The following is a 22,986-nucleotide window of genomic DNA, read 5'->3' on the forward strand; positions in this document are numbered from 1 at the left end:
TGTGTGTGTGTGTGTGTGTGTGTGTGTGTGTGTGTGTGTGTGTGTGTGTTGTGTTGGTCACCATACAATGCATCATTTGTTTTCGATGTGGTGATCAACGATTCATTGTTTTCGTATGGCACCCAGTGTTCCATGCAGTACATGCCCTCCTTGATGCCCATCACCAGGCTAACCCAAATTCTACACCTGAAACTAATACTACACTGTATTTTAATTAACTGGAATTTAAATAAAAACTTAAAAAAAAAACAGTGTATCAATTGACAAATCAATGTACAGTCAAGAGCAAAGAGTGTTGAATAGTATTGTATGTGAATGGGGGCATCATTTGTAGGGGGGATTTAAGGGTTAAAATATAGTGAAAACTTCTGAATGATAACTGGGATATCATGGGAATGTACTATAGGTCTTTCGGCTAAATATCATGCACAGATAATGCCTTCCTAATCAATGCTTTAAAAATGGAACAGGGAAATGGAAAAGAGAATTTATTTATTGAACCCTTTTCTATGACTTAAGTTCTGTTGCCCATTCTACATGCATGATATCATTAATCTTAAAATTTATAAAATAAAAACATTCATATTTAAGTTATTCCAATATAGTGATAGACTTTGAATTATTAACTACATTCCTCAAGTTCATGTACCTAACAATTAAATCTATCTTTTCAAAAGTTTATAAATTTCATTTTATCATATATTCTGTGAGGGACTTCCAAAAGAAGAGACTTGGAATAGAAGATCTGATCTGCTTTTGTTAAAACTGTATCTCCCCCATATGATTCAAGGAGTTGTTCACAGTGGGAAATGCTGTTTTCAGCTTAACTGACCATTTAGGAATAATCACTTAAAAAGTGATTATTCCTTGAATAATCATAATTATCATTATCACTTGAAAAGTGATTATGATAAGATCTTAAGGAAGGAAATGGAATCTGAAGTTTGGAGCCTGTAATTGCATAAAAATTGAAGTCACATTTAGCCACATATGACTTCTATATTTAAGGAAAAGACAAAAGAAAAATAACTTCAAAAAAAAAAACAACAATAAAAACCAAGCTAAAGCTTTAGAAATCTATAGTTATGGTATTTTCAGCCAACAGAATGTTCTCAAAGCAAGAAATCGCCTTAGGGTAAAGATCAAATCCAGGGCATTCTAGTAGAATGTGGCCTCAGGGCAAAACTTAGATCAAATATGTGTGCCAAAATTCTTTGATAAGGTATTGGAAAGATCATAAACATTTAAGTTGACACCTCTATCTCATGAAACTCTCACATATGAGGTAAAAAGAGGTCTAAAATGTTAAGTTCTGATTACAAACTAATGCATCAACAATTATTAAAAGAGAGAAAGTTACCTAAAAAAACTAAATGGGTATCAAGGAATTCCCTGGAATTCTTATTTTAAGCAACATAGAATATTATTAGTAGTAAGTATGTGGAGGAGATGGATAGTTCTTTGTTTTTGAACTTCCACAAATCCTTAAAAAGGCAGAGTGAAAGAGAAGCTATGGATAACATTTTCAACTAAATTAGGCAATAAGCACCCCAGTTGGGGATTATTTGAGGATCTGTCAACTAAAAAGCCAAGTTATCTACCTCCACGTTCACCCAAAATAGATGGGTGAAGCAGACAACAGGAAAGCAAAGAGTCACTGTTCCATAGAAATTCTTGAATCTGCCTAGGCACAGGCACATTTCACAAGTTCCTTGATAAGAATCACTTCTGCTCTTGAGAATTGATTTTCCTTTTATTTTAACTCTGATTAGCCATCTTCTTGATAAAAAATGGTTCATATTTACAGCTGATTAGCTTTCTTAATCTGCCTCTTGACACTTGAAGGTTGGGAGCCCTGGAGACTTTCATTTTGAACTGTCTCTGCATATTTTAGATCAAGCCAATGGTGCTTTTGCTGACCCAATTCTCTTAAAAGCTTTGTGATGGTCCTGTGAATCTTTTTTTTTTTTAGGATTTTTTTTATTAATTAGAGACAGAGAGAGAGAGCACAAAGCCCAAGAGAGAGGGGCAGAGGAAGAAGGAGAGAGAATCTCAAGCAGAATCCACGATGAACGCAAAGCCCATTGTGGGGCACAATCTCACAACCCCGAGATCATGATCTGAGCAGACACCAAGAGTCAGATGTCCAACTGACTGTGCCACCCAGGTATGCCGGTTCTATTAATCTTATTAGTGTTTTTACCATTCAACCAAACTCATACCCACAAATTACTTCAAGACACACTGTTCTCAGAGATGTGAGTCTGTCTCAATGAGACCTGGAAGCTGAGTACTTGTTTGAAATTGTTGTTACACGACAGCCTAATGATTCTTAGAAGCCATCTGGCTTAGCAGATAAAGTCTAGAAAGCATGCTCTTAAGATATTTATTTTGTCTATCTAAGAGATGTAACCTTATATCTCTCCAATGTCTTTAAAGAATTTTTGAGCAACATCCTTAATTTAAACTTCCTGGGAGGACACATTGTACTGGAAGTGCCCTGACCTTGATCTTTACCCTGAGACCATTTCCTATTTTGAGAACACTTTGGCTAGCAGGATATACAGGCTACCCTGTATTTCTTATAAATGCTGCTCAAAAATTGAATGTTCTCTTTTTAAAAAAAATTTTTTTTAGATTTTATTTATTTATTTGACAGAGAGAGAGAGAGCACAAAAAGGGGGAGTGGCCGGCAGAAGGAGAAACAGGCTCCCACTGAGTTAGAAGTCCCGCTTCGGGCTTCTATCATCCCAGGACCCTGGGATCACGACCTGAGCCAAAGGCAGACACTAAACCGACTGAGCCACCCCAGGCTTCCCAGTTCCTTCTTTAATTCATCTCTCTATATATGTTTCTTGTCAAATACAGCTAAAAAACATCAGTTGGAATTTTTAACATTCTTCCTGGAAGCATCTTTAGCCAAATTTACCAGTTCATTAAATACTTTCTATAAATGTTTTCTGTTTTCCAGTTATAACTTGTGACAGTTTTACTATACTTTCAAATGCTCCTTAACACAGGCTGCTTTACATCCAGACACTGGTAATAATCTCCTCGGTGTTTTTCTAGCTTCTTCATGAGTTTCCTCAAGGTCTTCCTGGCCACTTCCTGCTACCCAGTTCCAAAACCAATGCCACATGTTGTAGATTTCCGTTTGGCAACACCTTTGTTTCTAACAAGTTTCATTCTGCTATCTATGATACTGTTATAAACCACTAAAAAGCTTCTTGGCTTAGAAAAATATATATATTAGCCTGTGGTTCTGTAGCTTTACTGGGCTCAGTTTCATTGGATCTCACATGCAGTGGTAATCATATAGCAATGGACACTACAGTCAATTGAGGCTAGACTGGGCTAGGTATGCAAGATGATTCCTTCATTTACATGTCTAGCTCCTCTATACTTCCATGTCATCAGCCTCTCTCTCTCTCTCCCTCTCTTTCTCTTCACCCCACCTTCACAGGTCACAAGATCACCAGAGTAGGCTAGGCTTATTTGTTCTCCATGTCCAATTTGTCCTTTTCCATGATCAAGAAGACACAATTCCATGTTACCTAATTTTGGTCTCAGTTGTCTTTGAGCTACTGTACAACTCTGTAAGTTGTAGTAACTGATAGCAATGTAAGGTAATTCTTGTTTATAAAGACCCTTAGAGCTGACATCCTGACACGAGATCATTTTTGCCACTACTCTATCAGACAAAGCAGGCTCAGGGCAGGTCTACATACCAAGCAATGAAGAAATAAACTCCTTTTCTTGATGGGATGTTCCAGGTCACATTTCAAAAGAGCATATGAAATGGAAGATAACTTTGTAGTCACCTTTGAAAAATACAATCTGTACAATGTATTTAAACAATCCCTTGGCTCAGACACTATTTATTATTATTTCATTGGTCCTGTGGTACAAAATTTATTATATTTTTAAGGTAGTCATATAAATTAATTCATTTTCTGATGGTGACTTTCATGGAGTATTTAAAGCCTAGAATGGGGGAGGGGGATGCCTGGGTTGTTCAGTTGGTTAAACGTCTGCCTTTGGCTCAGGTCATGATCTCTGGGACCTGGGACTGAGCCCCATATCTGGCTCTGTGCTTAGCAGGAAGTCTGCTGTTTCCCTCTGCGCCTTCCTCGTGCTTGTGCTCGCTCTCTCTCTCTCTAATAAAATCTTTTAAAAATTAAAAAAAAATAAAGCCCAGAATATTTTTATTTTATTTAAACTGTGCATTGTAATCAGAAGCAGTATCCTACTATTTTAGTATGTTTCGGCTGCTATAATAAAATACCATAGAGTGGATGGTTTATAAACAATGTAATTATTTCTCACAGTTCTGGAGGCTCTAAAGTACTAGATCATGATGCCATTAGATTCAGTGTTCAGTAAGAACCCACTTCCTAAAAGGCTGTCTGTCTTTTCCCTGTAACTTCACATGGTAGAAGGGTCGAGGGGCCTCTTATCAAGGCACTAATCCCATTCATGAGGGCTCCAATAACCAGACCTAATTATCTCCCAAAGGGCTCACCTCTTTCAACCATCACCTTGCAGGTTAGGATTTCAATATATGAATTCTGAGGAAACAAACATATTCAATCTATGTATCCACTTCAAAGTCTCTGTATTTCTCATTCCAGTTATTATGGCAGGTAAATGCCCCACAAGTTCAACTTTAGAAAAATTTTGGCCTAATAGGTTAAGAATTGCTAGTATAATTTGATTTATGATGATTTGGGGTTCAGTCATCATTAATTTTAACCATCATCATGCCAGATAACCAATCCTAGATTAATTTATTTAAGGGACTCTTGTATAAAACACTCTATTAATCAGGGATGAGTACAAAGAATAAAGTACTCTAGGAAGCTTAATTAAAAATAATAAATATGTAAAAAAATAGGTATGAGCAAAATAAATGAAAATGTTATAAAAGATTCTCAACCAAAATTATTCATCTGGGTCCAAAATCATGAAGAATTGAAACAATGCGGAAGCAACTACTATTGAGACCAGAATTAAAATGATGCGAAATTGATTAACCCAGTGGTGTCCACATTGTTACTGTTGCTGAGACTGCTGCCATCCTTGCAACCAAACCCAAAGCTTTGTTTTAGAGATTAGGAAATCAAATCATGATACTGTGCTATTGGAGCTGCTACCACCATATATGGGAAATCTCAGGAGTGTCCTCAAAGCCCCCGTAGCTTTGGAGTTGTTGAAATAACATTTTTAGTACTTCAACCTCTCCAAAAAGAGCTGTATAGAATGTATCTAGAACGATTCATATTCAATATCTAATATAAGTATGTATATCTTCTACATTTTAATGCTCATATATTAGTAACACTGAGATGTACTGTAAAAAATAAAAGTTTAAAGATGGTAAATAAAAAAAATTAAACTGCCAATAATCACAAATGATAGTAAATGTAGATGTGGAAATTATTGTATGGGTGGAAAATCTAAAAATATATAAAATTATTAGAATCAGTAATTATTTTCACTGATGGATACTAGATAAAAACTTAATATAAAATATAATTTGTACATCCACATACTACTGAAACTCAGAAAGAGTTAAATATATAATAAAAGGAACAAATCTAACAAAAGATATATAAAACCTATATAATTAATGTTTTAAAATAATGGTTAATAGAAATTTGGAAAATATTTTTAAAATGAAGGTAAATTCTTATCCTTTCATTTTTTGGGATAAACAACATTGGAAAAATGCCAGTTCTCCTAACTTGATTAAAAGATTCAGTGCAGTCTCATTCAAAGTCCCAGGAGGACTCTGTGAAAACTGACAAGCTGATTTAAAACACTAACATGAAATCTGAAGGAATTAAAATAATCAAAATAATCTTAAAATAGAAAAAAAAACATGCTGGAAGACTTATAGTATCAGATATCAAGACTTTTTACAAAGCTCTGGTAATAAAGACAGTATGGTACTGGTGAAATGCTATACAAATAAACCCTTGGTACTGAATACAGAACCGATGAACTCACCATTACATGTATATGGTCACCCGATATATGACAAATATGTCATTGAAATTTAGTGGAAGAAAATGTTTTATTATTTATAAATCTTTCAAATTTATAAATTCATTCCTCCACTCATACTCTGGAATGTCAAAGCACTTTTGATATTTTTACCTGGTAATAGTTATTATATGATTAGTCCACATATAATCCCATGGAATATCAGAAACATTGTACATATGACTTAATTGTGAATCCATTTCTTTGATAACCATTTTAGTTTACACTTCACTTAATTCAAGTAGTTCATTTTTAAAATTTTATTCCATAAAATAATACTCCCAAATCTGAAGGCAAATTTAGCAAATGTTATGTATCAATTATTATCTCTCAAAGGAATAGTTTTTTGTTTTTTTATTTGTGTTTTATGTAAAAGTGGATTTTTTTTGCGAATTCTTTTGACATACGTGAAACATGACAGGACTGATACTAAAATTACCATGATTATTTTTTATGTGCACAGAGTTAAGAATTTTCATGGCAGCATTCCCTTTATATACATACTTCAGGAGTTTGGGACTGCTACCAAATATTTTAATTTGCTTGAATCTTAACCTTTCTATAGAATTTTAACTCAGAAAGGTGTACGAAGACATTTCTTACTGGAAAAAAAACTGACGAGATGAGGAAACGTAGATTTTAACTAAATTTGGATGGATTCCAGAGAAGGGACAGTTTAAAAGTACTTTCACACTCCTGTTCATTCATGTTGTCTATGCAGACTTGTATAAAAAGCAAATGTAGAGAGAAGACTGAAAGCTGAAGGACCACGTGGGACCAGGCCTATTACCAAAGCGGTGTGATCACCATAATCGATTTCAAAACATTTGGAAAACAGCACCGTAAATGGGGAAATCTAATAAAATTGTAAGGCCAGAACACCCCAGAAACATTCATGAGTTGCTTGATATTTCTGTTAATTTACATCTCTTATACTCTTGCTCCATATTGTATGCTTAGCAAATGGGGAACAGAGAAAGTGCGGGATAAATGAACAAGAGAATAGCAAAGGAAAACTATGCTGGTCTCCTGGATAATATGGAGTTACTTGGGATGACTGACCCCTCCAATGAAAACAAGTGAGGAAAACTAGATCATATGCAAATAACTTATGAATGAAAGCATTGGTGTGCCTCTATGAAAGCTAGGGCCTCAGGATTTAGCCTGTGGGTTAAGATCCCAGAGAAAAGGAAGTGTAAGAGACGGGAGCCATTGTTTTCCTGAAGGCATTAGTCTATTAGAGGTGTGGTGGCTAAGACTCAGAATCCAAGTAAGGACTCATGATTAAGAAGCAGACAGGCCAAGGCCAGCTTTAGATTGCTCTAGTCACAAAATGAAGTTCAGAGCTGCCAAAGCTCTGAAGAGAGGGTCCAATATTCCAGAGGTAGGAGGAGCAAACACTGAGAAATGAGAGAGTCTGGTTTCCCACTGAACGATGAACTCATTTCTTAAAACTGTTTGTTTCAATTGCACAATCAAATTATCATAAAGTCACTGAAAAGCAAAACAGCATTTTGGCAATCTTGCAGTGCTAAGTAGACAAAAATGGGAGTCTAGTAACCACGCTTAAAAAGAATGGACCCAGGGGCGCCTGGGTGGCTCAGTCGTTAGTAAGCGTCTGCCTTCGGCTCAGGTCATGATCCCAGGGTCCTGGGATCGAGCCCCGCATCGGGCTCCCTGCTCGGCGGGAAGCCTGCTTCTCCCTCTCCCACTCCCCCTGCTTGTGTTCCCTCTCTCGCTGTCTCTCTCTCTGTCAAATAAAAAAAAAAAAAAAAAAAAAAGAATGGACCCAAGTATAGCTCAAGTGATTTAACTGAAATCCACTGGCTCAAAGAGAGAACTTGAAGCTATCAAACATTGTACAGGTCTTATAGTCAGATAAGACGACTTACTGGACTGAGTGCCTAACTGATGCCCCTATGTAAGCATCATTTGTTCAATGTCAAGGAATTTGCATGAAATACTCAGCTTTTTATTTAAAAAAGAAGAATGTGAGGGTGTCAATATTTTGAAAAGAATTTGGTTGGTAGATTTACATGTCATTGGGGTTACAAAATATATATTTTCAGAAGATCAATTATTAACTAAAACCTAGTTTCAGTTCTTCATCAGAGGTAGAATTGAAAAATATATCCTAATCTAGTATTTTCTTTCAGTCAAATTAGGTGATCCTTTTGAAATCTGGTGAATCATTAGTGGTAGAATCAGAGTAAAGATCATATTTGGAAAACCCTAGGTTGTATAGACATTCAATTTGATTTTTACCTAGATTTAGGCACACTTTCAGTACAGGTGGTTAAAAATGCCATGTTGCTACTAATTTATCTTTTCAATTTATTCTTTTTATGACTATGTTCCTTACCTAGTACTACTGTTACTATTACTGTTATTTCTATTATCCTAAGATAATAAAACTTTAAAAACCAAAGCCAAGAAGGCTCACCAATTTATCTAAGTAACACAAGAAAAAAATGGAAAAACATGAATCCAATCTCAGAGTTACTCCAAGACAAGTGCTTTTGAAAACTCCAACACGTAAATATTAAATACTTAAGTGCTGACTAATATCTTTTATTTTTTATTTTTTATTTTTTTATTTGACAGAGACACAGCGAGAGAGGGAACACAAGCAGGGGGAGTGCGAGAGGGAGAAGCAGGCTTCCCGCTGAGCAGGGAGCCCGATGCAGGGCTCCATCCCAGGACCCTGGGATCATGACCTGAGCTGAAAGCAGACGCTTAACGACTGAGCCACCCAGGTGCCCCAGTGCTGACTAATATCTAAAAATCAGAGAACCATCACCTTTGACAGAAAAACAGTTGCTATAGCATCTGAAATCTCTGAGTTGGTAGATCATAAAAAATGATTAATTCAGGTTCCAGAGAACCAATGTAGAGTCAAAACATTGAGGCAGGGAAAAATCACTGTTCACATATGGGTTCAGGTTCAGAAATTAACTGAACAGTATGGAATTCGTGTCACCAGATCTTCAATTTAAAGAATCAAGTATATTAGGAATCACAGAGGTAGTTATGTGTACATATATCAGGTAGATTCACCTTCTGGAAGTCAAGATGTGTTATCACAACCAACACAATGAGGCATTCACTGATAAAGATACTCCAACTTGAACCTCCTAGATTTCTAGTAAGAAATATTCTACACATTCTAAGAGATACTTCTAAATAAGACCAACCTCAGGAAATGGGTCAAATTTTTCTATATCTATGAGTCAAGAAGGGCACACCAGAAGTGAAGGCATATGCACCTCTTACTGAGAATTCTGAACTTAATAGAAAGTATGGTTCTTGTTTACATGGACCAAGACAGACCTGATCTTAAAGCCAATCACAAGTAATATGGTAAGTCTTCTATGTGGAAGAAGCAAAAATTAAACTGGCAAAGAGGGTCTAAGAAAGGAGTGATGTTAACAAAAAGTACACTCATTTTTTTTCCTTAGACTGTCTTTGATTTGCACTAAGCTATAGGAAAAAATTTTCAACTGAAATGCACAGAATCTAATTTAACATGTTAAATATATAAGCTGTGGTGTGCTGGGAGAACATGGGTGTTTTTTTCCAGCACATCCCTGATCATAGGACCCTTAACTGAACACCTTGAGCAAAGTTAGTAACTCTTATTTGACTTAGAATTTCAGAATTATTCTGCATTTATTTGAGGATATTAGTTTTATTCTGAAGCTAATCTTGCAAAGCAGACATGCACGCACACTCACGCACACACACACCAGTACAGACTCTGGATCCACAAAATGAGTTTAATTTTCACTTCGAGTTAATCATTATATATCTCTGGTCCTTACCTTTTTCATGAGGTCTAAATCCAACCAGGATCTTACACAAGATTAAAAATTTATTTTTTTAAGGTTAATTTATTTATTTAAGAGAGAGAGCATGAGTGAGCATGGCGGGGAGAGGCAGAGGGAGAGAATTTCAAGCAGACTCCCCACTGAGCACAGACGCCAGCATGGGGCTCAGTCTTGCTACCCTGAGATCATGACCTGAGCTGAAACCAAGAGTCACAATCTCAACCAACTGAGCCACCCAGGCACCCCGTGAGATTAAAAATTTCAAAATCAATTTAGATTCCATCTTGTATAGGAATTTATTGTTTCCTCTTTTTCTAAATTTGTTAAAGAATAATTTTTCCTAAATAAGTAAATAGCACTATAAGCCCAATTGTTCAAACCAGAAAACTGCAAATATTATCACCTGTATTTTGACTAACCTCTTATTAAATATATCTCTAATTTTAATTTTTAAAATACTCTTTAATATGTCCCCTTTCTTCCTTCCTAGCCATCATCCCATTAGATCGGCTATTATCAACTCCCATCTGGACTATTACAACTGTTTCCTAAATGGTTCCACACCACTCACCATCCATATGTTTCTATATGATATAAACATATACAACTCCATATGTTTGTATCAAATACAAACCTATAAAATGATACTTTAACTAATGATACATTAGTTGTCATTTTGCCTAGAACATGTCAACATCTTTCCATTACTCTTAAAACTAAAACACAATTCCTGTGCTTTACAAGTCCCTGAATGATTTTAACACAACTATGATTCCTTCTTTCATCTTGCATCAACCATGACTCCTTACACCACCAAATCTGAATTAGGGTGATGGGAATATAATTAAAGAAAAGTACATTGGGGCACCTGGGTAGTTCAGTTGGTTAAGTGTCTAACTTTGGCTCAGGTCATGATCCCAGGAAACTTGGGATCGAGCCCCATGTCTGGCTCTTTGTTCAATGGGGAGCCTGCTTCTGCCTGCTGCTCTGCCTGCCTGCACTTTGCTCTCTCTCTCTCTGTTAAATAAAATCTTGAAAGAAAGAAAGAAAGAAAGAAAGAAAGAAAGAAAGAAAGAAAGAAAGAAAAGAAGAAAGAAAGAAAGAAAAGGAAGAACAGAAAGAAAAGGAAGAAAAGAAAAAAAAGAAAAGAAAGAAAAGAAAGGAAGGAAGGAAGGAAGGAACAGAACCAGTGAGAGTATATGGGTAAGATATCCAGGATCCACCAGCTGAATGATAACTGTGTATGTGGTTAAAATGCAATAGCATAAATACCACTACATGTTCATGCTCTAGTGAGCTCAATAAAAGTTAGCGAATATTGTCAATGGTACTGATGACTATGATGTTGACAAGAACAGATTTGAAAAATGTTCAATATGATAGTTTGCTAAGATCTATTTTTAAAAGATTGACTTCTAAGAGACCAAATGGATTGGGAACATCGACAAGATAATAATATCCTTGAGGACAGGACCCATGTCTTAAGAATCCTTATATCCACTAAAATTTAGCCCTGACTGTAACTCATAAAATATAGAAGTCGATGTAATTTTGTAAGTATGAGCTTCAACTAGTCTTAAAATACTCTCTGAAAATGCTGCTTTAGCTAATAAGAAAAAATACCTGTTTAAATAGCATTTAACATACAAAATCAGTAAAACATAGCAGGAAGTTGTTCATTCATTCCTTAATGAATAGAGGGACGTTAAGTGACAGGGACAACTGCTGAGAAGGTATTCATCAGCAACAAGAAAAAATGGATTAAACAAGATTTTTAAACACAGGCTAGCTGATTAAATTAAAAAAAAATAAATTCAGCAGTGGCCTGTCTACAAGTCATATAATTTAATTCCAAGAACATAGAAATATTGAAGACAAAATCATTGGAAAACATTTTTTAAAAACGTAATTGGTATACCTATATTAATGGCTATATAATGATAAACTTAAGTTCACCTGAAAGATAAATATCATAAACACTAAAAATTATAATCACAACAAGTAAAATTGGGAAAAACAAGAGAAAGTACCATATCTACCAAAATAGTAGTGGAGGATTTTCACAGTATCTCTGAATTATGGAGGAGAAGCCGCAGAAAAAGACAGAAGCAGAAAGGGAGAGCAGGGGAAGGACAAGTAAAAAGAAAAACCAAGGTGAAAATTTGAACAGAGTTCATAAGCTTAACATGGCAATTTAGAGCACACATGGAAATTTTATATAAATTGATTGTATTTTCTTAGCAAATCTGAAATTCAAATGAGTAGCATTATACAGACCATATCCTCCAGGGACCATAAAATTAAATTAGGAGTTTATGACAAAATTTAACATAAAATGTATTTTTGGAAATAAAAATACCTTATTTATAATGGGATTTAAAATTATCTGTTAATGACTTATAAAAGCATTATATAAAAATTTGTGTAATAATGAAAGATGATTTAAATTATAGCCCTTAATGTTTACACTATGAAAGTCTAGTGGGTGAAAAACAACACACTGGGTTTCCAACTTAAAAAATTAACAATAGAATAAATTGAAAAAAACAAAGGAAATGAAAAAATAAAGGAAGGATCGGCAATCAAAAGAAAATAAAGATTAATGAAACCAAAATTATTTATGAAAAGGAGAGATATACCTTTAACAAAATTCACAAAGACAAATAAGAGAAGACCCAGACAGTTTGACTCAAAAATCAGCACAACTACAAAATCAGGGAATGAAAAGAAAGTACTGAGTACCTTAAAACCAGAAACATATGAAAAATTTTGTTGAATATAGGTGAATAGTTGCAAAATATCAAGTTCCAGAAGACTATTTCCAATATTTTTATATTGGAAATCCATTATCTTTATAAATTTTATATCTATATCTACATATCTTTAGAAATTCAAAACAAAAGAAGCTACAACATGTTTGTAGTTCTATATAAAACATTTACATGCATTTATATATGGCATATATATCATAAATGTTTATGATATATACAAATATATGCACATATGATAAAGCACCTGATATACACAAATATATGTGCATATGATAAAGGACATTTATACCAATTTATACATCAATAACATGCTATATCATACCTATTTTCATTATATATTTATATGTGATATATGAATCATATATAATATACCTTAGTATATATTATACATGACAAAACACATATTTATACATCATATATAGTAAACACACATTTACTTGTATATTTTATATTATATATTTTATATAATTTATTCAAAGTAGGGAATGATAATCAGAAAATTCAACATAGTGCTTTTAGAGGAGTTACTCGGTAAAAGTTGAGGAGAAGCCAATAGACGGTAGTTTTGGGTACAAATTTTAATTAATAGCTCAGATGACAGGTAAAATAACTGTGGACATGCACCTTATATTCTTCAGTATCTTTTAATAATTCAGTAAAATAAGAAAAACATTACATATGCACTAAATATACTAGAAAGTTGTTTACAAAAGATTATGACCAAACTACTTCTGAGCTCTTAAAGTCAACAGAAATAACACTATTAATGCATTCCATTTGGCAAAGGTCTTTCAAACACATTATTTGTGCCTGTGTGAGCTGCCGTTCAGAAATGGCCTGTAAATAGACTTAAGATCTTAAAAGTGAATGTGAATTACTGGGTGAATCTGTGACTGGCAAAGCTCATTAGTTTGTCTATAATTTATGAGAAGTATGAGAGTGCATTAAGCAATTCTTAATATTTCAAATAGCTGTAACACTTGAGTCCTTACATACTACAGTCTTCTTTACTGGTAAAATCCTTTGAGAGCATTGTGGGTCCTTAGTAAAGTGAGGCTTAGTGTGTATTCAGGTCCATTTTAAGAAATGTAGCCTTTCGCTGTAGAGATGTATTTTACCTAAGTTTTAAACAACAAAGGCATATTCTTTACTCAAATAAGCCAACTTATTTTGTTGTTGTTTTTTTTTTTTAAAGATTTTATTTATTTATTTGAGAGAGAGAGAATGAGAGACAGAGAGCACGAGAGGGAAGAGGCTCAGAGGGAGAAACAGACTCCCTGCTGAGCAGGGAGCCCGATGTGGGACTCGATCCCGGGATTCCAGGATCATGACCCGAGCCGAAGGCAGTCGCTTAACCAACTGAGCCACCCAGGCGCCCTTTTGTTGTTGTTGTTAAAATCAAAGTTAATGCTGTAGCGAGGTTATCTAAAAGAAAAATGCTTATAATTTGCATCTAAAGATCTGAATGGATCTAGTACCAATGTCCAGTATGGGGAAAAATTTTAAAAAGAAACATGATGAGTTATGTATAATTTTAATTTTAGACACACAAGACATTTTGAAAGCTTGGGCCAATAATTACCTGTTTTCACATATTGATCTTCTGTTTTATTAAATACTATACTACGGAGTCATTCATTTAATAAACAGTTTACTTAGCTAAGGATCTATCAGTGTTCACAAAAGGTTTATTCATTTTGACTGAAGTAACTATTTTTGTTTGTAAAGCAGTGGTTACTCATGTTTTATATAAAAGAGTGTAAGTTTAAGAAACTCAGTTTTTCTGCCTACTTCTATAGCACAATTATTTTTTTGCCCTGTTCTTCTTGAGGTACCGTGATCATTAGTCTTACTATTGTCTTCTACTAAAGGACTATTGGTGGAAAATATCCACTACTGGGAAGAATCAGATACTGTGGTGACAAGCTGTATAAATTGTTTTTGTTAGATGCACTTGGGTGGTTCAATGGGTTTAGTTCGGACCCTTGATTTCAGCTCAGGTAATGTGAGATCGAGCCCGGTGTTGGGTTCTGTGTTCAGCAGGGAGTCTGCATGGGACTCTCTTCCCCTCTGCCTCTCCCACTCACTCATTCTCTCTCACATATTTTAAAAATTGCTTATATTACAGCAAGTTTTTTTTAATTTATTACAAAAACTATATTACAGAAATGAACACTAGAGATAAAGAAATGATTTAAGCACTTAAAGGATTCAATTACTTAGTGAACACTCCAGTTGCCAGCTCACATATTTCCCTAAAAGGGGTAGTTACATAGCTGTTCATCGCCATTATAGGGTTGAGGTTCCTCGGACATCTCAGCTAGCAAGGATCAAAATGCGAGCGGGATACATTCTCTGTCTTCAAAATCTGAGTAGTATTTTGTTTTGTAAGCCCCAAGTCAGAACACAAAGCAAACCAACCTGTGTCAACAAGCCAAATAGTGAAGAAGTCTTTCCATGATGGGAACTGTCACCCTAAGACCTATCTATACTGGAATGAGGAACCCTGAGGAGTTCTGCAACTGCTGATTTATACTGTCAAAATCTCATAAGGGGATTCTTAGGGTTCAGATTCCCGTTTTAACATTATCCAAAAAAGTGTGTTTGCCTTTTGCAAAAGTCCTTTTGCCTAAATACTAAACATGATCCATTTAGTCTCTCAAGTCGAGTATGCACCTTTTCAACCTCACACACATTTCTCTCTATATTCATTCATTTTATTCGGTTTTCTAAAAGGGAAGAGGGATCCATCTGCCACTGTGTTCTCCTGTCACACTGCCTGGTTCTTGCTAACAAATGTTGAAGAGTGTTGATTTGTTAAAAGCAAACTGTCAATATATTTACCCACTTACTTACATTACCCTATGCCATTCTGCTATTTACAGGGAAATGTGCTGCTTTTCATGTTTAATGATTATTGCTGCCTTTTTTTTTCTGTGTCTAGGGGCAAGTTTAGAGATGACAAAATGAATTGTTTGACAAGTTCTAAGTCAAAAGTGCAATGTTAATTGAGGCTAAGTCATCTTTGACAGCATTAGAGGTAAGAAAGGATTGATATGAGCAGTGTTATTTTTTAAGCAAAACCTCTTAATTTTTTTCAAGTACAGTCATGTAAAATATTCAAATGCATTTGGATGCTTTTTTACTTTTTAAGTCATTTTAAAGAGAAACGTAGTAAAGAATATGAGAAACATTTTTTTAAATCTAATTACTATGGAAGCTCTATAATTTGTTAAACATGTATTTCTCTTAATATCTTATAAATTTAATTGCAAGGCAAAAAAATGAAGAATAATTTATTTTTCCTCTACAGGGTATGACAGACACTATCATTTACAAATGACTAAATCTCGTTTCTACTGAAATGCCTGGAATTGATATTGAAAATGTATATAGTCATTCAACAAATACTTTTTATTTATAAGATATGAAGTATATCCCAGAGGAGGCAAATGACACATAGACTTGCAAAAGATTTTAAAAATACACACACATGTGTGTGTGAAATGGTAGGATAAATTTAAATGTTTGCATTTAAACCTAAATATGTATTGAGATCCTGGTATTCACAGCAGATAGACCAATTATCTGCTATGTAATATGCCAGATTCAATCAAAAGGTAGCTCAAAACAGAATGCAAAATCATTTTTTAAGTTTGTACTGTGGGATAGGAAAGAAGGAATCCTTTCTAGAAATCTGGCCTCAAGAGTATATATTTGCTATTCTGTCAAAAATACTTTTTTTTAACAGAAAAACTTGCTCATCACTTATTTTAATAAAAAATAATACAACAAAAATCCACATTCCATTGTGTGCTTTGCTTTGTGATGTCTGCCCAGGACAATAGCTTATTTATTAGAATACTTGTATTTGTGTTTAAATTTTGAAGAAATTTTGGCACCTAATGAATTAACTATATAAAAATCCTTGGCCTTTATGTTCAGTCTCAAAAAGAAACACAAATACCTCTTTCTCTAAATAGGATAAAGGAAGTATGAATGAAGCCAGTTATCGAGTTTGTTAGTTTGAATTACTGAAGAGGGACGGTTATGCTAAGGTCAAGGTGAAACATTTTCCAAGAGGAACAGGGGGAGAAGGGAAAGCAGATTAAGTCATTGAGAATGGAAAGGGTATGAATTGGCTTTTATGGATTAAGGCACATGAAATCAAGGAAGAAAAAGATAAAGATGTTTTAGCTTATTCCTATTCTATTTTCTTCCAAACTGTATTCTCAACAACCACCCCCATGCCCCACCCCACCTTTAATTTGACAGCTAAGACAGATATTTGGTTCCCACTGTTCATATCTCAGAGAAGTTTGTGTGCCGTGTAAACAAATGTTCCTGGCACATGGGGCCATAGACCAAAAGAAGATTCATGCTTTAGAGAGCACCTGAGCTCAAATAGCTTTCAGAAAGGAGATGGATTAAAAAAAAAAAAAAAAAAAAGGCAAACTTCATACCAAACAAAGTGGTCACTGTACAAGGCAAAGTAAGTGATGAAATGCTGGGGATGCTTCCTCTTATCAGAATTTGCAAAAGCAGCATCTAATCTCATTGTTTTAGGATTTCAACATACGGTTCTAAATTGGATAGTTCACAAACACTAACTTTACCAAATAATTTATACTCTCTTCCTTCCATTAGCAGGCTATACATCTGGCTGTAATACTAGAAGCCAATGGAGACTCCCATGTCCCCAGATTACTGATAGCCTTGCCCTGCTTACAGTTAAATAAAATATATCAACAACCAGTTGATCATGTAAAGGTAAATTTTAACGTATCCTGTTGTTCCTTTTAATCACATGTAATTTAGAAAACATATATAGATTATCATTCTGATGACTAAATCAATCCACTGAAAAATAAGTACTATTTAATCGTAGTGGGTTTTTCTCCACTTTCACTATGATTCTGTAAGATTTTATGAATTCTAAGCTTTTATGAATTCTAATGAAGATTTTATGAATCCTGTAAGATTTTATGAATTCCAATTCTAATGAATTCCAGTGGGTTTTTTTCTCCACTTTTATTATGATCCTGTAAGATTTTATGAATTCTAATGTCTTTTTTTTAAATATCTGCCTAACTTTCATAGTCAAGCAACATTTTGCTTATAAGCTAGTCTATTTTCCTAGATGGAAATCAAATTCACACCACACAATGATCAAATAAATGACTTATTATACACAAAAACTTATTTAAACATGGGAGAACACAGCCACGTACAGGTGTAAGAAGGGTCCTAGAAAAGCTTGATTTTTATTCACACTTCATGGAAGTTTGTACTTGTCAGACTGAGCCCCTATAAGAGCTAAATATATAGGAAGCTACAAATTATAGGTTAAGGAATGGTTTAGAGTTAGATTTATAGACTGAAATCCCCTTGAAAATGTTCTTGCTGCAACAAGAGCTCTTCCACTGTGTGTGTTTAAATACAAAGAAGTAGCACTTTATATTTAAAATCTGATATTCTTCAGGAGACTATCAAAGGAAAAAGTTATGACTTTTCACTACATGTAAACATTTCAGATAAATATGGGGACTTCTGAAAGAGCACCTAAGGAAGAAATTCCTGTATACAAAGGGAAAATGAGGTTCTTATAGTAATATATTTTACATTTGGATAAAATATTAAAAAATAATTAAGATAAGTTAAAAAATCTTCATGAAACTATAAATGTCTCCTTACAAGGTTTCAAGGGCATTATTTTTCAAAAGTGAAAAAAAGCAAAGGATTTCATATTCATTTACAAAGCCTCCTTATTTAATAGATACGATTCCATTATCCTGTTTTGGTTAAAATAATTCTAATTGTCCTAAGGACAGAAATTTCTATAAAATACAAAGGAGAAGGAAGAGGGATAGAAAAGATAGAAAAAAAGAAAAAACAAGAAATACACACGTAAACTTAGCAAAAAGGCGTAAAACCTACCTAGAAACACTATACAATGCTCCTAAGAGACGAAGATAGAGTTGATTAAATGGAAATAAATCCAATACTCATGGATGGGAAAAGTCAACAACTTAAAGATGTCAATTCTTACTAAGATAGTAATCTCAATAAAAAGGCCACTATTTGTGTGTTTGCCCTTTCTCTGTAGTTGGTCAAAATGATGAAGTATTGTATTTGAAAAAGAAAAAAAAAACAAAAAATAAACAAAAATAGCTAGGAAAAAACAAAAGAGAGAAGTTGGCAGGAGGTATGAAGAGAGCTCTTGCATTCATAGAAGTCTGGCATTATCTAAATAGTCAGATAAATTATTGTAAAAGAATATCAAAACTGAAATTGGAAAAATATGGATATTTAATACATGAAAAGTGTATCTCAAGTAAGTTGGAAAATATGTTGACTTTTTAATAAAATTTTGGAAGGACCAGTGATGGAAAAAAATCGAGAAAATTGTCCTATGAAACACTGTTTAGTAAACAATTAAGAGTCCAAATGTATGAGAAATTTAAATGTTAAAAAAATGTACATACATAAGTACCAGTAAAACATATGGATAAGTAACTCCATAACTAGAACTGACAAAAACTTTAAGAATCCAGAAACAACAAAGGAAAAATTGACAAATTACTTAAAAACATGAAAAAAAACAAAATATTTTAAATAAACAACACAATTTAAAAAAACGACTAATGGGAAAATATTTAATTAGTATTTAAATGTGTTCTAAAATTTGAAAATAAATGGGCCAATAACTATTAGAAAATTAGCTAGAAAGTTCAAGAAAATGGCTAACAGGAAAAACTGCAAATAGCTCTTAATCACATAAAATATTATCAATTTTCTTAGACAGTAAGATGAAAAATTATCAATGTTAAAATATCAAATTGTTGGGCGCCTGGGTGGCTCAGATGGTTAAGCGTCTGCCTTCGGCTCAGGTCATGATCCCAGGGTCCTGGGATCAAGTCCCGCATCGGGCTCCTTGCTCCTTGGGAGCCTGCTTCTCCCTCTGCCTGCCTCTCTCTCTCTCTCTCTCTCTCTCTCTCTGTCTTTCATGAATAAATAAATAAAATCTTTAAAAAAAAAAATCAAATTGTTCCTATTAAAATGGTAGAATCCAAAATTTTGATAACATACTCTGTTGTCACAGTTGTGGAATGTCAGACAATACAGTCCTTTAGAGAGAAATTTACCAGTATTTAGCAGAGGTGCTTATGCATTTACCACTTCCAACCAGTAATAATATGTCCAGTAATTTTTACTAACTGAAAAATACCAAAAAAAAATATATATATATGCATAAGACTATTCACTAAACATTTTTTAATGACAATATATCAGAAACATGAAATGTCTCTTCACGGGACTGGTTAAATTAAAGTATCTCTTATCCACATAATGGAAGTTATTCAGCCATAAAAAATAGTAAGGACCACTTCTATGTATTATTATGAGTAGATCACAAGGATATTCATTAAATCAGGAAGATGGAAAAAAGGTATATATTATGCTATTTTTCATATTATAGTATATATTATAAAATATATTTTATTTTTATATTACACATGTCAACCATAAAGTTGACAGGGATACTATACAGGTTTATACACATTGAATTTCATTAGATTAACAGTGGAAAACAAAAGCACAATTTAAAAATTATTATAAGGCTTAGTAGGAAATAGATGAAAGTGACATATAAAAAAAGCTAAAATTTTATGTTACCTTTGAGGATGACTTTATTTTCATGTAAATATTTTATATAATTATAAAACAAATTAAATTTAAAAAGCAATCTGTAAAAACCAATAGTTAAATAAAACAAACAAACCTGACTGTATTTCAGTGGTGGGTTTACCATACAGAAAATAACTATTCCAAGTGGATATAAACACAGACATCTGTCTATACCCCTATTGGCATATACAACAATAAACAGTAACAATAGCAAAAGTTTTCTCTGAAACTGTTTTCAGTCACCATATTATTGATGGCCTGCTTTCTTTTCTTGTAAATGAAAGTTGGGTTTGTTAAAGACTACTGCTTCTGGCTCATTCTGTCAAGTGGCACACAGGTTGCATTTCTAGCCAAAACAAAGTTATGCAAAAAGGGAAGGGAAGTTCATGCTCACAGCTGACAAAAAGCAAACAGAGCAGGATGCTAAAATGCAAAGAACAATGGTATAGTTGTCAGGAGTTCTAAGTTATTTGCCTAGTTCAGCCACTTACTAATAAATAGTAAGACCTTAAGCTTCATACCTAAGTGTTCCTGAAGCCTCTTTCTACTCATTTTAATGTGGTGAAAGCTAAGACTAGTCAACCTACGTAGGTTGTTGTGAAAAACAGTATGAGAAAATGTTCTTTGAAAATGGTCTTGCTTTTAGCAAATTTATCTTTACCAATGATATGGATAACAAAACCTAAAGTGGATTAAAAAAACTTATGCATATATATATAATTATATATATATATATATGAATTACTTGGGGCAATTATTTTTTTTCTCAGATGGGGAAGCACATGTGGCATTTTTTTCCTGGAAATTTTTTTTTGGAGTTGAATCACAAAATTTAGCTCCCATATAAATTGGAATATGAAACAGTATTGTAGAATACTGTTAATACAATAGCAAATTTGCAGTGCCTTAAGACTCTTCCTGATAAACCAGGGGTTCTATGGTACATATAAAATTTTGATAGTGACAGCCATTTTAAGGAGGTCTCTATAGTTCCCATCTCTAGTAAAGTGCCTTATTTTGGCATGTGTTTTGCATATGAAATGGTTCACATAAAGTACTGGCTTGTTTCAATGCATATATAAAGACTTACATGTGTCTATCTCATCATATTACATGAGATTACATTTGAGTTGTCATGTTCTGAAGAGGTTCTTTTCTTCTTTTTTCGTTTGCAAGGTTTTCAACAACTGACTAAGCTTTGAAGCTTTTTGTTGTGCTCTTAAAGAAGGCATATGTGTTTCTCCACCAATTACTTCTCCATTGATTTCCGTTTAAGTATCACAGCTCCTATATCGGCTTGCTCTAAGCATAGTGAAATATTCATTTAAATGATTTTCCTTTACAATTTATTTTTATTCTAAGTGATTCTAACAAGGCAGCCAAGAATTTAAATCCTGTAGTTAGAGTACTGATTTTGAACCCTACGAAAGCATACAGTTTTGCCCTAACTCTGAAGAACTTTTATCCTTTATATATATGGGCTACCAGCATCATTTACCTATAAAGTTGAGTCATCTGCTTTCCATAGAGTTCAGACTTTATTTCTGACAGTTTTAATTCCTTCTCAGAAATTTATCAATACCTCACTACAGTTTTTATATTTTTTAAAAGATTTATTTATTTTTAAGAGAGGGAGAGAGAAAAAGAGAGAGCACATGAGTTGGAAGAAGGGCAGAGGGAGAGAGAGAGAGAATCCTCAGGCAGACTCCCTGCTGAGTGTGGAGCCCTATGTGGGGCTCCATCCCAGGACCCTGAGATTATGACTTGAGCTGAAATCAAGAGTCAGATGCTCAAGTGGCTGAGCCACCCAGGTGCCACTCACTGTAGTTTTGAAATTGCATTTAAAAAAAGTTTTATTTCCTTAATATTTGTCACTTGTTGGTGTCCAAAAGTGACTTCTCTACATCTGACTATGTTCTTTTTTTTTTTAAAGATTTTATTTATTTATTCATGAGAGACAGAGAGAGAGAGAGAGAGGCAGACGGAGAAGTAGGCTCCCAAGGAGCAGGGAGCCCGATGCAGGACTCGATCCCAGGACCCTGGGATCATGACCTGAGCCGAAGGCAGACACTTAACCATCTGAGCCACCCAGGTGCCCTACATCTGACTATGTTCTTATTGTAAACTAAATATGCCCAAAGTATCACTTTTCTGTTCAAAATTTGCATCACATGTTTTGACAGATCAAATATTCTCAGTGTTGGGAGACTCATATAAAGTGAAGATTGTATTTTGATAAAGAATGTTTTTAGTTTACAACCATGGGAATTATCTTAGATATATGCATATAATGGACCATCTCTATAACATCTGTGCTTAGATGACCTTCCCAGAGGAGCTGATAATTTTACAATCAGCATCAACACTCTCACTATAAATAGTACACATATTCAATAAATCATAAGTGCATAGCTATTTTCTTAGTTTATCTAAATTTACGTAACTGTCACCTTAATTATTCTCAACAGAAAACATTCAATTTTGAAAGATTCAGCATTGTTCTTACATACAGTATGAAACGCTTTATGTCTAGCTGAAGATAAATGGAAAATTATCTGATGAGATAATGAATTTATTTGCCCACGTACATCAAACATACATAAATTAGGATGAAGATTAATTTTTTAAATTTAAGTTTGGATTTATAAGTGAGT

This window comes from Callorhinus ursinus, unplaced genomic scaffold (assembly GCF_003265705.2).
Source record: "Callorhinus ursinus isolate GAN/ISIS: 27379988/994484 unplaced genomic scaffold, GSC_fseal_2.0 scaffold3, whole genome shotgun sequence".
NCBI lineage: Eukaryota > Metazoa > Chordata > Mammalia > Carnivora > Otariidae > Callorhinus > Callorhinus ursinus.